We start from the raw sequence: 12,671 nt of genomic DNA on the forward strand, positions 1-12,671 counted from the left end.
CGTGCGGGGAAGTGGCCAACGTACAGCCCGCAGTGGGCCTGTAAACAGTCCAGCCAGCTGGCTGCAGGCGAATTGTTTCTAGAACCAGTCTATATAAAGAGAGAACGAATGCAAAATAAAATAAAATAAATAAATAAATAAATAAATAAATCAAGAATAAATATCTCAATTTGTTATCACCTTTGGTCAATTTTCGACAATTTTGTCCAACTTTTTTTTATTTTATTATTATTATACTTTAAGTTTTAGGGTACATGTGCACAATGTGCAGGTTTGTTACATATGTATCCATGTGCCATGTTGGTGTGCTGCACCCATTAACTCGTCATTTAGCAGTAGGTATATCTCCTAATGCTATCCCTCCCCCCTCCCCCCACCCCACAACAGTCCCCGGTGTGTGATGTTCCCCTTCCTGTGTCCATGTGTTCTCATTGTTCAATTCCCACCTATGAGCGAGAACATGCGGTGTTTGGTTTTTTGTCCTTGAGATAGTTTGCTGAGAATGATGATTTCCAGTTTCATCCATGTCCCTACAAAGGACATGAGCTCATCATTTTTTATGGCTGCATAGTATTCCACGTTGTATATGTGCCACATTTTCTTAATCCAGTCTATCGTTGTTGGACATTTGGGTTGGTTCCAAGTCTTTGCTATTGTGAATAGTGCCGCAATAAACATACATGTTCATGTGTCTTTATAGCAGCATGATTTATAGTCTTTTGGGTATATACCCAGTAATGGGATGGCTGGGTCAAATGGTATTTCTAGTTCTAGATCCCTGAGGAATCGCCACACTGACTTCCGCCATGGTTGAACTAGTTTACAGTCCCACCAACAGTGTAAAAGTGTTCCTATGTCTCCACATCCTCTCTAGCACCTGTTGTTTCCTGACTTTTTAATGATCACCATTCTAAATGGTGTGAGATGGTATCTCACTGTGGTTTTGATTTGCATTTCTCTGATGGCCAGTGATGATGAGCATTTTTTCATGTGTTTTTTGGCTGCATAAAATGTCTTCTTTTGAGAAGTGTCTGTTCATATCCTTCACCCACTTTTTGATGGGGTTGTTTGTTTTTTTCTTGTAAATTTGTTTGAGTTCATTGTAGATTCTGGATATTAGCCCTTTGTCAGACGAGTTTTTTTTTAATCTGAGAGGATTTGCTAGTCTCTTAATACCACCATGGCTAACAGTTCAAATCATTTATTATTTATATAATAAGTCATAACATTGTATTTTAGGGCTACTGGAAGAGTTCAATGCAAAATGCTCTTTTGGATATGTAAGGCCTCAATCACAGAGCCACAGGCAGTTGCTTATCCTTCCACTAACACTCTCTTTATTTTTCTTTATTTGTAGTAATTTTCTTTATTTGTATACATGGCTGTCTTGGCTGGTTCACCATGGTTCTTTACGATGCTAGGAATAGACATAATGCACAAAATGTGGTTTCTAGCTTCATCCCTGTTCTATGAAGCAAAGCTTCAGCCAATCAGGTTGACTACTGCATTTTAGTTGATTATTGTTATGTAGGGCATGTGGGAGATCTTTAGTGGGAGAGATAAATAGTGGGCAGGAAACCAGAAAACCAAGGATTATAATAACCTTACTAAAGAGTAGAAACCCACTAAGAGAAAAATAAATAAAATGTGCTAGTTAGCAAACTCCACCTGCAGCCTCTTCCCCAAACCACATTTTCCTCACTGATTAAAACCATCTCACTTATGAGCTAGACATTACACAGATGTGCAGCTTTTGGCTTAATTAATCAAAATCCAGTAGCATGGGTTTGCCCGGATTCATTTTGATTGCAAAAATCCCTTCAGTCAGTGACTTGTAAAAGAAATGTTCAGATTTTCAAGACTAAGTTTTGTTTTTCACAAAATGTTTTTCATTTCATTGATTGGTACTTGTGCACACCGCATCTTGTTCTCTGGCTAGAAGTCCAGGTGTATGGGAAGAAGAGCACTTTATTGAGTCACTCTTTTCCAGAGCAGTGACTATTTTATATGAATAAAATGAAGTTTAATAAATTGCCAGGATTATGAATAGAAACTTATAAAGCATAGAAGAGGAAATTGATTCCAGGCAACCTAAAAATATACCAAAGAAAGAAAGAAACTGCAAAATTGTACAAGCTTGGCTGTTCCCACTTTTGCTGTTCTTTTTAGCAAACTCGACAGGCAGTTTGCTTGCCAGTGAGCTTTGTAACTGGGGCTGACTCAATCTCAGGAGTGAGGATGGGGGCTCAGGGTCATTCACTCGCCAACTGACATCGTATCAAAGTATTTGACAGGCACAATTTACTGTGAGAGGTTAATGTTATCTTCCTTTAAAACGAATAGTTTAATAAACCAAGCATCAAAACTGACTTAAAGAAGTCTCAAATTCCCCAGTCTCAGACTCCTAATTCTTTGGCTAGGAAGAAAAGGAATTTTTGGGCTGTCCCTTAAAATTCTACAGGTTAGAAAATACAGTATTGTAAAAATGAAGTTCTCAAGAAAAAATGTCTTGCCTGAATTTTATTGCAATCTTTAACAGAACCGCTGGTGATTAGCGGCTTCTTTTCTGTAAAGGGAGGACTACAGGGCTGTCTATTATATAATAGTGGATAGGTATCATTTCATGGTACTCCACAAACTTTTAATGAAAGAATAATGATAATAGTTGATAGTGGCACTAACATAGCTGTGCAAAACAGTGTAAAAGGATCAAAGGACTTCTTGAATGGAAACTTTACTTCCACCCCTGTTATTATGTGGGGTCTTTCCTTTCTTTCTTGGCCAACCTTTTTGAAAGGCTAGTCTGTGTGTGTTATCTTTCCTTTCTCCCCTCTCAGGCCGTAACAAGAGCCCTAGGGTCCATCTACCTTCTGTGATCTCAACCTTGGAATAATGTACGGATTTGGCTCTCACTTTCTATCTAATTTATTAAGAAGCCATATCCTCTTTTCAGTCTTGCTGCATAGAATGGTTTCTACTATTCTTTTGTGCTCACCTACCTTTTAATTATCAGCACATTCCTAGAGTTAGCTTTGATTGTTTCTTGGCTGGCAGATCATAAAGGTCCTGTCCAGATCACTGGTTCATATAGGTCTAGATCTGTGTATTTTTACTATTACTTTCTTCATGCCTCACTCCTAACCCCTGCATTTTTTTTTCCCCAATCAGGTAGGCTATACCATCATTTCAAAAAAATCGGGTGAAAGATAAGACTAAGTTACTTCTCTGAGGTTAATGAATTTTTCCCTATCCAATTTTTCTTCAAAGAGGGATTGAGGTTTTTGACAATGAACATGCAGTTGGGGCAGGCACCATTGCTTTTCTGTAAGGCTTTGCTCTTTGAAGACTCACTGTCTTCCACTCTGCAAAGGTCCATTGACCTAAGTGGCCATTTCCTTGGATAATTGCAGGAATCTCTTTCAGAAGATACTGCCTGGCAAAAGTTTTGCTTGTCATTGAGTAGGTATTTGTCTGATGGTGAAAACATAAAGCCACTGTCTCCTAAACTTTACTGGGCAAGCTGGTCACAATGGAACTACTACTGATCCCCTCTTGAAATTGGTCAGTTAGCCAGGCACGGTGGCTCACACCTGTAATCCCAGCACTTTGGGAGGCTGAGGTGGGCAGATCTCCTGAGCTCAGGAGTTCAAGACCAGCCTGGGCAATACGGTGAAATCTCATCTCTACTAAAATACAATAACAAAAAAATTGGCCAGGCCTGGTGGCACGCATCGTAATCCCAGCTACTCAGGAGGCTGAGGCAGGAGAATCACTTGAGCCCTGGAGATGGAGGTTGCAGTGAGCTGAGATTGCGCCACTGCACTTCAGCTTGGGCTACAAAGTGAGATTCCGTCTCAAAAAAAAAAAAAAAAAAAAAAAAAGAAAAGAAAAAGAAAAAAAAGAAATCGGTCAGTTAAAGTTTTTGATTCATCTCCCAGTGCCAAAACCCTGGCAGAATGGCTGGGCCTCCTGAGGTTGAGCCCCTGTTATGCACATTGTAACAGGTGGATAAAAGCTCCAAGGTTAGTTTGCACTGGGCCAGGTGCCTCCACGTGATGGTTGAGTTGAACTTTCAGCATAGCTTTTTTCTGCCTTCTTAGGAATAAAGCTATAGTTTCAGGGTGGGGGCTGAGCCAAGTATCGGAGTGGAGTGAAGCAGGAGGACAAAGTGCAGCAGCACAGAGGCTGCAGGTTGGGAACAGTAATCTCTCATTGGCTCACTCCGTCAATCAGCCCTTCAGACAGAAATGGCTCAGAGCTCCAGACAGCACAAGGAGATTTTTCTTTGGAAGATTCTCAGAAGTATGCAGTCGGAGGCCTTTTCTGTTAGGAGATTTGGCTTATGCAGCTGGCATTGCTGACAGCATGGCAGCCTATTTAGCAAGGCTTGGTATTGAACACCTGTGTACATGAATAACAACGCCTGAAATAACCTTGTTGCTACTCTGTGGTAACCGTTACTCTTACAATTGTTTTTCTCATTCTCTCAAAGGCTTTTTGTATGTGGCGGAGGAGGGACAGATTGTATCTTCTGATTTGACTAGGGGCAATAGTGCCCAATCAGCAGGCTAAGTGGGAAGGATCCCACCCTAATCTCCCGCCCTAGAAAGCACATGCTCTGAGAAACCACTTTTATCTGTTCATAGTCTAAAAACTTACCCTAGCAGACAAAATTTCAGGCCAGAAAGTTTAAACTGTGATTTCCAGGGCCTTTTCTCTTAGGGAGAAAATATTTTGCAAGTGTTCCTTAGTTCAGGAAAGCTCTCATATTAATGGGGCAGACATATTTATATAGTCACTTTATATAAAATTAAATACATATAAAATAATCAAAGTATAGTGCCCTTCTGTGATTTGCCTCTCCCACCCAACATTGTGTTTTAAACATTCATACATGTGGCTGGACACCGTGGCTCATGCCTGTAATCCCAGCACTTTGGGAGGCTGAGGTGGGTGGATCACGAGGTCAGGAGATTGAGACCATCCTGGCTAACACAGTGAAACCCCGTCTCTACTAAAAATACAAAAAATTAGCCAGGTGTGGTGGTGGGCGCCTGTAGTCCCAGTTACTTGGGAGGCTGAGGCAGGAGAATGGCGTGAACCCGGGAGGTGGAGCTTGCAGTGAGCCGAGATTGCGCCACTGCACTCCAGCCTGGGTGACAGAGGGAGACTCTGTCTCAAAACAAAAACAAAAACAAAAACAAAAAAACAAAATTCATACATATTAACATAGCTGTGGTTTATTCATTTCCATGGCAGTATAGGATTTCATGATATGACTATTGCGATTTCATGATATGACAATTTTTATTTTTCCTTTTTACAATCAATGGACATCTAGGTTGTTTTGCCATAATTACAGATAATGCTGCTATGAATCATCTTGTACTTATATAGTGATATGTGTGTAAGAATTCTCTAGTGCATATGCATAGAAGTAGAATTGTTGAGTTTTGGGGCTGTGTATATTTAATAGACGATGCCAACTTATTTTCTAAAGTGATAGTACATAAAATACATAAAGTAACATCCATTCCCATTAGCAGTACGCAAGAGTTCCTGTCACTACTCATACTAGCCAACACTTGGCATTGTGTAACTTTTAAATTTTCAACTTGCTGAAAATGATTTTGATGTATAGTCCCATGATTGCTAAAATGTTTGAGCACATTTTTGAAAAGTTTATCAGTAATTTGTATTTCGTCTTCTGTGAAATGCCCAAATCATTCACCTTTTTAATTGATTATTAAACATTCTTTACATATTCTGGATACTAATCCTTTGCCAATTATATTTCCTGGAAATATCTACTGTTTATCTACTTCTCTTTTCTGTTTTGTGAAGTCTTTTGATGAAAGAAAAAGTGGTCATTTTTAATGTAGTTGAATTTATTAATAATTCTCTGTATGGTTTTCATTTTCTGTAATTTTAAGAGAAATTAATCCATATCCTGAGTTTGCTTCCTATATTTTCACTTAGTGGTTTTAACATTTTGCTTTTCATATTTTATTTCTTCATTCATCTGAAATTACTTTTATTTTGTATTATGAGGCAGGAGTCCCTTTTTTTTTTTTTTTTTTTTTTGGAGACGATCTGGCTCTGTTGCACAGGCTGGAGTACAGTGGTGCCATCTCAGCTCCCTGCACCCTCTACCTCCCAGGTTCAAGCGATTCTTGTGCCTCAGCCTCCTGAGTAGCTGAGACTACAGGTGCGTGCCATTATGCCTGGCTAATTTTCATATTTTTGGTAGAGACAGAGTTTTGCCATGTTGGCCAAGCTGGTCTCAAATTCCTGAGCTCAAGTGGTCTGCCCTCCTTGGCTTCCCAAAGTGTTGGAATTACAGGCGTGAGCCCCTGTGCCTGGCCCATTTTGATTTTTCCTTTTTCTTTTTTTTCTTTTTCTTCTTTTTTTTTTTTTTGAGACGGAGTTTTACTCAGTCAGCAGGCTAGAGTGCAGTGGCACAATCTCAGCTCACTGAAACCTCCGCCTTCTGGGTTCAAGTGATTTCCCTGCCTCAGTCTCCCTAGTAGCTTGAACTACAGGCACAGGCCACCACGCCTGGCTGTTTTTTGTATTTTAGTAGAGATGGGGTTTCACCTTGCTGGCCAGGATGGTCTCGATCTCCTGACCTCGTGATCTGTCTGCCTCGGCCCCCCAAAGTGCTGGGCTTACAGGTGTGAGCCACTGCTCCCAGCCTTCAGTTTTTTTTTTTTAAATGTAACTGATTATAAACCTACAAACAAACAGTATTGTTTCTTTCTTCCTAATCCCTATGTCTCTTGCTCTTAAGGATTTTTTAAACAACCTCAATCATTGAACAGGACCTTTGCTGTGGAATTAAAAGAAAATCACTCACAGTTGTTGAATTTTATCAGAAGTTTTTCTGCATCTATTGAGATGTGCCTCCATTAATTTGTTAATGTGGTATTTTAAATAGTAATATATATTCAAATGTATTAACCTGATACTGGCCTTTGGCTCTTATTGTACATTGCAGTATTCAGTTTATCAATATTTATTTATAATTTCTGTGTTCATGTTCATAAGAAACATGTCCTGTAATTTTTATTTCTTAGAATTCCTTTGCTGTTTATATATCAGTGTTATACTAGCATGATAAATTAGTTGTGCAGTATTCACTCTCTTACCTAAAAAGAGTTTGTTAAAGATTATAGAATTCACTTGTAAAACCAAATGAGACTGATGTTTTTTTAGAAATATTTGAATGTAGTGATTAATGTTCTTGTGATTATGGAACATTTAGACTTTCTATTCCCCTTTTTAACTGAGATATATTTTATTTACCATTAAATTCACCTATTTAAAGTGTACAATTCAGTGTTGTCCAACCATTCCCCCATCTAATTCCAGAAGATTTTCATCACACCCTGCAAAAAAACCACATTTCTATTAGCAGTCACTCCCCATGTCTCTTTCTCTCTAGCCCATTGCAACCACTTATCTACCTTCTGTGTCTTGGATTTTCCTATTCTGGACAATTCATATAAATAGAATCATATAACGTTTGATATTTTGTGTCTGGTTTCTTTCACTTAGCATGATGGTTTCCTGGTTTATCCGTGTAGCATTTATCAGTACTTCATTCCTTTCTAAAGCTAAGTAATATTTTGTTGCATGGCTATACTATGTTTGATTCATTCACTCATCAATCCACAGATGCTTGTTTTTTTCTATTTTTGGCTGTTATGAATAATGCACTTTAATGTACAAATTTTTCTGAAATGTATGTGTTCAAATCTCTTGGGCATACATCTAGGAATGGGATTGCTGGCTCATGTGGTGCCTCTGTGTTTAGCTTTTTGAGGGACTGTGTTTCAAACTGTTTTCCAAAACGGCTGCACCAGGTGACACTCCCAGCATTAATATTTGATGGTTCCAATGTGTTCACATCCTTCTCAACACTTGTTAGTGTCTATCTTTTTGGTCTTAGCCATCCTACTGAGTATAAAGTGGTATCTATTTCATTTTGACTCAGCTTTTGTAATATGTATTTTTCCAGAACTTTGTCCAATTCAACCAAGTTTTCAAATTTTTAAGCATAAAGTTATTAGTAATATCTTTTCTTCAGCAAATACATTAATGCATCTTTTTATTTCTTTTTAAAATTTGTGCTTTCCTCTTAAATTTTTGATCATCATTGTTAAGTATTTATCAATTTGTTATTATTTTCAAAGAAAAAATTTTTGTTAATCTTTTGTATTGTGCCTTTCCATTTTACTTATTTCTGTTTTCATAATTATAATCTCATTTTTTTCTATTTTCTTTGGGCTTATTATTTTCTATTTTAACTTCCTAATTTGATACCAAACTCACTAACTTTGAGTCTTTCTTCTTTTTCCAATATATTATTTTTAAACTTATTATTTTCTTCTAAACACTGTTTTAGCTATACCTCATAAGTAATAATATATCATGTTTTTATTGTATTTCACCCAAATTATTTTTCAGTTTACATTATGCTCTATACTTCGATTCATGATTTCTGTTTATTTGTGTTAAGAATTATGCCTTTTAACTGACCAACGCTTATTAAGTTATATATTTTTTAATTAATTTATAACTTCAGAATGTTGTTGTCAAAGAAATGTATCTGTGTGAAACCAACTCTGAAATATATTGAGACTTGGTTTAGGGTCCAGAATTTGGTCTGTTGTCATAAATGATCTATGCATTACTCTAGAATAACATGTATTATGGAGTAGAGTGCAATGTTCCCCATATGTCCGTTGTTAGATCAAGCTTAAAAAATGCATTTTTCAAATATCCTATATACTTCCTCATTTTTGTCTACTTTATTATTTACTGAGAGCTGTGTTAAAATCTGTCCATTTCTCCTTATATTTCTGAAAATCCTTGTCTTTTATATTTTGTTGGTATATTATTAAATGCCTGTAAGTTTAGAACTGTTATATTTTCCTGATTTATTTATTTTTAATTGTAATTACCTTCTATCCCTGACAATGTGCTGTACTTTTTTTTTTTATGTTTTTTTCTTGAGACAGGGTCTCACTCTGTCACCCAGGCTGTAGTGCAGTAGTCCAGTCACAGTTCACTGCATCCTCAACCTCCCAAGCTTAAGTGATCCTCCCACCTCAGCTTCCAAAGTAGCCAGGACTACAGGCATGCATCAGCAAGCCTGGCTAATTTTAAACATTTTTTTTTTTTTTTGTAGAGATGAGGTCTTATTGTGTTGTCCAGGCTGCTATCAAGCTTCTGGGCTCAAGCTTCTGGGCTCAAGCAATCTTCCTGCCACAGTCCCGCAAAGTATAGGGATTACAGGCATGAGCCACCGTGACTAGCTGTGTTGTACTTGACAGCTTCTATTTATTCCTGATACTTGAATAATTGTACCAGCTATCTTTTTTTAATCATATTTTTACCTTTTAATCTTTTTGAATCCTTAGGTTTTAGGAGTATTATTATTGTTATTGTAGATGTAGAAAGAGTCTAATTGCTCTCATGTTTTAATTGTGATTATAATTCCTTTACAATCATTATTTTCAATATATTTATATCTATCTCTACTGTATAATTTATGTTTTATATTTGCCCACTCTTTTGGGCTCTTGTTTTCTGCTCTTCTTGTCATCCCTTTGATTGATTAATATATCCCTCATTCCATTTTTCTTGCTGCTAGTTTGGAAGTTATACGCTCTATTTGTATTCTTTTAGAGATTGTCTTAGAAATCTTAATGTGCATATTTAACCTAAGGTCTAAATCAGAATATTTGCCCACCTCCCAAATAATTCCCACATCACAACTCCTTTTAACTCTGATCATTCTGTCCAGATTAATGTGTTATTATTTTTGGAGGAATTTATATCTATCTTAAATTCTAACTCCCCCTAAATTAGACTTTTAAAAATTGTTTTAATACCATTACTCTTTGCTTAGATTTACCTACACAGTAATCCTCTCTCATCCCTGCACTCACTGAATTCCTTCCTGCATCTTCTACCTTTTTTATAGAATCATTCTACTTGGAGTTCAACATATTTTATGTTTCTTTAGTAAAGGTCTGTTAATATTAAATTTTCTGTTCTGTTTTATGAAAATATATTTCACTCTTGTAACTAAAACATACTATTTTCTGGATACACACTTCTAGGCTGATAGGTTTTTTAAATCTCTCCACACTTTGAAGATACTATGCTGACATCATCTAACTTCCATTTCTGTTCTTGAGAGCCTAGCTGTTAGTAACAAAACTCATTTCTTTGTAAAAATCTGGCTTCGTCCTTCTCTGCATCCTACAACTCCCTATATTCCTCTATTTATCTTTGGTTTTTTGGTGTCCTGCAGCTTCTTGCTGCTGTGTCTACTTAAGGATTAACTTCCGTTTATTCTTGTTAAGATTAATTAGGCTTCTTGAGTATGAAGATAGACATCTTTAATCAACTCTAAAAAATTCTTAGCTATTACCTCTTCAAATATAGCCTATCTCTAATTTCCTTTATTTTATTTTTCTGGAAGTACATTTAAATATATGTTAACCCTTTTTACCCTATCATCTATGTATTTTGACGTTAAAAATATTTTGTATGTCTTTATCTCTTTGTGATGCATTTCTTCAGATTTCTTTTCCACTTCACCTATTACTTCTTTGGCTATATCTAATCTGCTGTTTAATCTACACATACAAATTTTATTTTAGTTTTTCAATGTTTTGCTTTCAGAAATTGTACTTGTTCCTACTCTACCTGATTGCCTCTTATTCTTGCACCATGCTTTCATTTCTTTATGTAAAATACTTATTTTATATTTGAATCTAATAGATCTAGTATCTGCTGACTTTGCCAATCTGTTGCTGAGGTCTTCTGCCTCTCACTCATGGTGATCTGTTCCCTTATGTGTTTAGAGGATTTTGATTGGGAAGGAGCTCATCTTCTTTGGGACTTTATACGCGGGCATTATTTGAGGCATGGATTTAATGTGCATTTTTCAGAGAGTATTTGTTTGCTTCTGAAGGGCGTTTGGGGATAAAAATCAAACCATGGTACATTCAATTATGTTTTTAGCTTGAAGATTCTAAGGTCACACAAGTAATGTGAATTTAAGACACATGTCCATGTCAGAGTGAGCGGGTAGTTAGAAATTCTCACAAAAGACATTTTAATCTTATTTACTTCTCTACTCAGAATCTAGGCTGAATCACGCAAGGTCCCTATGCAAGACTGTTTCCTTCATTTCCCACCCCTCACCCCCGTCCTAGTTTTCCCACACTTTGAGGTTCTGGCTTTATGTGGGTATTTCAGATTGGTCTCCTGCACTACTTGGGCTCATTAAAACTCAGTTTCTCTGTCAATAGAAATGAGCAGATGCTCTCCAAGTGAAAGCTAGCGTCATACTTGTTGCTCCAGATAGTGCTTTCCTGTTGTTTATAGCCTCTCTTGTCCTTATATTCCTGCCAACTCAGCTATGTCTCAATATTTTAAGAGATATTTTATATAACATTTTATGAGTTTTCGTACCAGAGGGTTTTCTTTCTTTATATAATAAGCCATATTGTCAGGCATAGAAGATCACCAATTTCTTCTTTAAATTGACTTAGGCAGGCTCATTTCTTGGCATCTTCTTTTATAAGTCTCTCTCTCTCTTTTTTTTTTTTTTTTCCGAGATGGAGTCTTGCTCTGTCACCCAGGCTGGAGTGCAGTGGCACATCTCGGCTTACTGCTACCTCCACCTCTCAGGTTGAAGCAATTCTCCTGCCTCAGCCTCCCGAGTAGCTGGGATTACAGGTGCTCACCACCGTGCCTGGCTCATTTTTGTATTTTTTTTTAATAGAGACGGGGTTTCACCATGTTGGCCAGGCTGGTTTCGAATTCCTGACCTTGTGATCCACCCGCCTTGGCCTCCCAAAGTGCTGGCATTACAGGCATGAGCTACCGCAATCCTCTCTTTGTGTTTTATCTCTTATTTCCATATTTTCGTAATCTTCAGGCCAGGAAGAAGCCTATTGTGAGTCATTATCCCTGAGCATGCAAGGCTATTTCAGTGCATTTCTCTAGGTGTTCCCCTTTGAATTGAATTGGGACTTAGTTAACTTTTTTTTAATCTGGTAATGTGCCCCTAAAGCCCTGCTCATTGAGTCATTCTCAAGCCACCCTCTCTTGCTCTTATGGGAACTCCGGCTGTTACATCTTCTTTCATGATTGCTTCCAGAACCTTTTCAGTTTTAATCTATTCATCTTGTTTCTGCCTGTTCCTACTTTCTTTCTTCTTCTTCTTCTTTTTTTTTTTTGTTTGTTTGTTTGTTTGGAGGACCTGCACAGGCACTAACTCCCTCGAAGGGGTGCAGCTGGGGTCTCACCCAATTCCCTCGTTTCTTTAAAAGATGGCCATGATTATTTACACTGCTGCTTTTTCTGCTTTTTGCAGCTCACTCAATGTTTCCTTTTAGAAATTTCTTATTCTTGTTGTTCACATATCTAAATCACCATTGCCAGTCTGTGAGCCACATGCAAAACAAGAACAGTCTGATTTCAGAGCCCATATCTATACCAGTATGCAACACTTCCTCCCAATAAATAAAACTATGTATGTAGAGTAACTAGCATTGTGCAGCTTACACAGTGAGCACTCAGTGAGTGTTTGCTGCATCTCCTTATATCATTCACATTCTCAGATCCATGTGATTTTTGAGGAACTA

At 37.3% G+C, this 12,671-nt stretch overlaps 1 protein-coding gene across 3 annotated transcripts in view; it reads right to left on the minus strand.

Moving 5' to 3' along the window:
- The window catches only part of XKR4 (XK related 4), a 419,899-nt gene that overhangs the window by 75,219 nt on the left and 332,009 nt on the right, over positions 1 to 12,671 (minus strand). The window lies entirely within an intron of this gene.

This window comes from Hylobates moloch, unplaced genomic scaffold, assembly GCF_009828535.3.
Source record: "Hylobates moloch isolate HMO894 unplaced genomic scaffold, HMol_V3 SCAFFOLD_9, whole genome shotgun sequence".
Taxonomy (NCBI): Eukaryota; Metazoa; Chordata; class Mammalia; order Primates; family Hylobatidae; genus Hylobates; species Hylobates moloch.